The sequence below is a fragment of the Oryx dammah genome, unplaced genomic scaffold (assembly GCF_014754425.2).
Source record: "Oryx dammah isolate SB20612 unplaced genomic scaffold, SCBI_Odam_1.1 HiC_scaffold_7, whole genome shotgun sequence".
Lineage (NCBI taxonomy): Eukaryota > Metazoa > Chordata > Mammalia > Artiodactyla > Bovidae > Oryx > Oryx dammah.
The window spans coordinates 37,865,353-37,870,997 of record NW_024070191.1 but is presented as its reverse complement, the minus strand read 5'-3'; the positions used below and the strand labels follow the sequence as shown (position 1 = coordinate 37,870,997).

Sequence of the window (5,645 nt, the reverse complement as noted above, 5' to 3'; positions counted from 1 at the left end):
TCAAAATTTCCTCTGGCATGAATACATCAACTATTGAACAAAAAGTTCTATCCAAGCCTCTAACGCTACTGATAGAAAGGACACCCTTACTCAGACAGTCAAGCATACTCACTCTGATTCTGGCCATAAATATGAGCTTTCCTTTAAAATTATTCAATCTCAGTCAGAACAATGAGCTACATTTCAATAGAAAGTTGTAACTTTCCGATTGTTACATGGGACCCTTCCTGAGTTATGGGATGGACTTACATGGCTAACACCAGGGTGTGGTTAAGTTTAAAGACCCCACTATGTTGGGAACAATTAAATCGCACTATCCCAGGTAGAGCTAGTGGTAAAGAATTGGCCTACCAGTGCAGGAGATACAAGAGACACAGGTTCAATCCCTGGGTCAGGAAGGTTCCCTTGGAGGATGAAGTGGCAACTCACTCCAGTATTCTTGCCCGGAGAATCCCATGGACAGAGGAGCCTGGCGGGCGACAGCACATGAGGTTGCAAAGAGTCAAACATGACTGAGAACAGCACCCAGAAAAAATAATGAGTCTAATAACACTAGAAAATTGGCCTGGGTGCCTTATGAAAAGTGCCAAAATCTTATTTCCCTTAAAGATAGTGATTGTTATGGAACAAATCAGGTCAGGCAACCAGAAATATACAGGGTCACACCTAATGCAACTCAATAGCTCTGAAGCACCTATCTACAGCCCTGGCTTCCACCAGGATGGATAGGAATGTATACTTTAGGATTCCTTTGTTCTCAAGGCCACTTGAGTGCTAAGTTAGGTGTGAATCTAGCAAATTTGCCATTAACACAAGCCTGGTGGACTCAGAGATCTGTGTTCCACTGGTATGACCATTTAGCAGCTATTTTTGTGCCTTCAGTAGAATTAGAAGATGTAATTGCCCACATTGAAGCCTTAACAGAAACAAACCCTTAAATGATAGTAACCAGGCTATTAGCCTACTGAATTCTGAAGTCCCTTTGATTAAGTTGTGTTACAAAGTCACATTGACCTCCATAATCTTACAGCATCTCAAGGAGGCACTTGAAATTGAATTAAAATTCAAATTGAATGTATTTTCACACCAGAAGAATCCTCTGCTGCTGCTAAGTCGCTTCAGTCGTGTCCGACTCTGTGCGACCCCACAGACTGCAGCCCACTAGGCTCCTCTGTCCCTGGGATTCTCCAGGCAAGAACACTGGAGTGGGTTGCCATTTCCTTCTCCAATGCATGAAAGTGAAAAGTGAAAGTGAAGTCGCTCAGTTGTGCCCGACTCTTAGCATCCCCATAATATAACACATTTAATGACACATGAAAAATTAGATTTCTGCCTTAAGTGTTTCACTTTCTAGCCTTGGTGATCATTTTGGGAGTCAATTTGGTTCCAGAAGGTCATGGCTTAAATCCCCCTGAAAGCTTTATTAATCTTACTAGCTGTATTACTTACATGCTATTTCATGAGATAGCTGTCTCTTACATTACATTATGGGTAACCAGGCCTACAATAAAATTAGTGATGGTTAAACGTCTTGAGGCAGTTGATCATATATATATATATATATGAAGTGAAGTTAAGTGAAAGTCCCTCAGTCGTGTCCAACTCTGCAACCTCACAGTCCATGGAATTCTCCAGGCCAGAATACTGGAGTGGGTAGCCTTTCCCTTCTCCAGGGGATCTTCCCAACCCAAGGATCAACCTCAGGTGTCCCATTTTGCAGGCAGATTCTTTACCAGCTGAGCCACAAGAGAAGCTAATATATAGATAGATAGATAGATAGATAGATAGATCGTATGAAACTCTAACACTTTTGCTACCTGATGGGAAGAACTGACTCTTTAGAAAAGACCCTGATGCTGGGCAAGATTGAAGGCATGAGGAGAAGGGGACAACAGAGGATGGTTGGATGGCATCACCGATTCGATGGACATGAGTTTTAGCAAACCCTGGGAGATAGCAAAGGACAGGGAAGCTTGGCATGCTGCAACCCATGGGGTTGCCAAGAGTCAGACACAACTGAGCAACTGAACTGAACTGATTTATACATACATATATATGTAGATAATTGTATAGTACAACTCTATTTATGGGGAAAAGCAGCAAGGGGAGCATTTCCTGGATCATAATGGACTAGTGAAACAGGCAATCCAGAGAACTGTTGTGTTCAGCACTGGATTTATACTCAAAATCCAGAGAGCTTTAGATTATCAACAAAGCCTACTAAAACAATTAGTGCATTGAGTGGCCTATCAACAGAATCCTTATTAATGAGCCATGTTTTTTTTTTTTTCCCCTCAGTTGGCATACATCATAATCCAGCAGGAGAACAGTTAGAATAATTTGATCTAGAGCACAGAAAAGAGCCCTGGCCACGTGATTGATGAGGAAAGGAGTGAATTATCCTCACTTACTTTGTCTTCTCTAAGACTTGATTTAGTTCATTTGATTCTAAGTCTTCACCTTCCAGCTATTTCCGTGGCACCCTTTTTAGTCATATGTGTATTGTCAGATTTGACTGCCTACTTCCTAAACTGAATTTAAAATCTCATGCCACCTAGCCATTTCACTGAAATGTGTGAATATTTACTGCCAGCAATTAATTGCCCAAGACATTAAAATAACCATCAAAATGCCAAGCTTGGCAGACACAGCCTATTGTCTGCAAATGACATTTTCACCAGTTACTTTAAAGGGCTGAGCAGCTATCATCCCCTGGGCAAGAACTGGCATATTGTTTTACAAAATATCAACTTCTCTTGAAATAGAAACACATTCTGCTGACTATTAGTGCTTCTCTTTGAAAAAGTAATTATAGTACTTTACTCTTAGATGGTTCTTCATACCTTACAAACCATTCTATTATCACATCTTTTTTTTTTTAAGCAATCACTGTTTATTAACTGATCACACTGTAAAAATAATCTCGGTAGATACCTCAGTTCATCCTTCAGATAAGTCTGTTGATCTGCTCTTTCCTGTTTCCAGCACCTCCACCTTCTACAAAACGGGTGGTCTTTTTCCTCATTCCACTTCATGGAGAAGACAATTTAAGGGGCCACAGCAAGCTGTTTGCTGCTTTGAACTGTGCTTTCCAGCAACATAGATCTCATGAATCAGATCCTCCATGCAGATAATGCCATATTTCCCATGAAACTGAACAATCAACACGTTATCTGTCAGGAAAATTGACTTCTTTTAGCTTTGCCATAACCATGCTTATATATCAATTCATTTACAGACTTCAGATTTGGGTAACCTTATTAGGAGAAAGCAAAGAGGAACTAAAGAGTCTCTTGATAAAGGTGAAAGAAGAGAGTGAAAAAGCTGGTTTAAAGCTCAACATTCAAAAAACTAAGATTATGGCATCCAGTACCATCACTTTTGTGGCAAACAGATGGGGAAAAAATGGAAATAGTGACAGACTTTATTTTCTTGGGCTTCAAAATCACTGCAGGTGGTGACTGCAGCCATGAAATTAAAAGACGCTTACTCCTTGGAAGAAAAGCTATGACAAACCTAGACAGCATATTGAAAAGCAGAGATGCTACTTTTCTGACAAAGGTCTGTATAGTGAAAACTATGGTTTTTCCAGTAGTCATGTACAGATGTGACAGTTTGATCATCATGAGGGCTGAGCATCAAAGAATTGATGCCTTCAAACTGTGGTGTTGGAGAAGACTCTTGAGAGTCCCTTGGACAGCAAGGAAATCAAACCAGTCAATCCTAAAGGAAATCAACCCTGAATATTCATTGGAAGGACTGATTCTGAAGCTGAAGCTCCAATACTTTGGCCACCTGATGCGAAGTGCTGACTCATTAGAAAAGCCCCTGATGCTGGGAAAGATTGAAGGCAGGAAGAGAAGGGGACGACAGAGGATGAGATGGTTGGACGGCATCATCGATTCAATGGACGTGAGTTTGAGCAAACTCTGGGAGATAGTGAAGGACAGGGAAGCTTGGCATGCTGCAACCCACGGGGTTGCCAAGAGTCAGACACAACTGAGTGAGTGAATAACAACAAATGCAATGTAGGTTCCACAATTCTCAGTGTGTTAAGTGAAGCCTTGTTGAGCTTCACAAAGGTGCCTTGTTGGCAGTTCACAAAGGTGGCCATTGAAGATCTGACGTAGGCAAAGAAGTTGAAACACATTTCAAATCTTTGGGCTCACACAGCTGATACCTATGATCCTGATGACAAAGGCCAATTTGGGTTCTGCGGGTACATAGAAGTTGCTGGCTTTTTGTGTCATCCTAGTCATTTGAATTTCAGTTCTGTACATCTGCCGGTATTCCTTATGAAAGTGCTTAGCTTTTTCATAGATAAGCTTTGTCTTTGCCTTTTGAAGTATCTTTTGGGAAAACTTCTTTCTCAGGTGCTGGAGCTTAAGCTCTGTGAAATTCTTTTGCTTTTACTTAATGGTTTCTGGCATAGCAAGGACCTTCTTTTTCTTCTCTTCTGCCTTCTCCATGGTTCCAGCTGGGAGGGAGCTACATTTCTTAAAATTAATACTTATTTCCATTTTATGTAAAAGGAAATCATGATAGTCAAATATTTCAGTCCCCCTTGTATGTTGCCCATCTCTATTGATGTTGGCGTTGGTCATGTGACTTGCTTTGGCCAATGGAATGCTCAGTGTCTATGATGCAACCAAAAGCATGGACCTGGTTTATGATGTTGCACATGTCTTCTTGTGCCTATTCTAATGTGAAGAGCTTCCCTGAGGTGGCTGAGTGCCTTCATTCTAGACCCAAGAATTCATCCATGTAGAGAAATTCTGAGTTAAACCCACAATGAGGAGGTGATCCCAGCTCACCAATCACTTGAAACAGAGCCTCTCCAAATCAGCCAACCTGCAGTGGACCTACAAACTATGAACACAAGAATAAATGCCCATTGTTGTAACTGAGTTTTGTTACAAGGCTTTATTGTAGATATGGAACCTGAAGCTTACAGAGGTTAAAAAAAATTTTCCCAGCATGACACAACAGATAAGTGCTTACAGTGAAATTCACACCCTGGTCTGTTACACTCTCAGTAGATTGCTTTCCCTACTGTACAGCTCAGTGGGGTGTGAACGAGAGAAAATCCTGTTTGCGCACTTGCTCTTTCACTGCCCTTCACAGGCACCCATCCGTAGCCCAACCAGTTGAATGGTTTTGTGGAGGCAGCACAAAGAAATATATTTTTCTCTTATGGTTCTGTGTGTTAGAGCAGATTCTAAATGAGACAGGGTGCATTTCCTTCCTGTCTTGTTAATGTCTTTCAAGTTAATGGAAGACTTGAAATAGAAACTGCAGAGGGCTAGAGTTTAAGCAAGGGATCTATTGTGATCAAGAGCATCAACTTTGGAATCAGACAGACTTAGGCTTCAATACATATTCAACACTGTGTGTGTGTGTGTGTGTGTGTGTGTGTTAGTTGCTCAGTCATGTCCAACTCTTTGTGACCCCATGGACTATAGCCTGCCAGGCTCCTCTGTCCATGGAATTCTCCAGGCAAGAATACTGGTGTGGGTTGCCTTTCCCTTAGGCACTGCATACGTGTGTCTATATATAGATGTATATATATACACACACACACGCATTGGATACATTAATTTTCCTAAGCTTTAGTTTCCTCACATGAGTGCAATAATATGAACCTT

The 5,645-nt window shown here is 41.2% G+C and overlaps 1 pseudogene; it reads right to left on the bottom strand.

Annotated features, from left to right (window-relative positions):
• Nucleotides 1-2,935: 2,935 nt before the first annotated feature.
• On the bottom strand, nt 2,936-4,469 carry LOC120865877 (annotated as a pseudogene).
• Nucleotides 4,470-5,645: the final 1,176 nt, after the last annotated feature.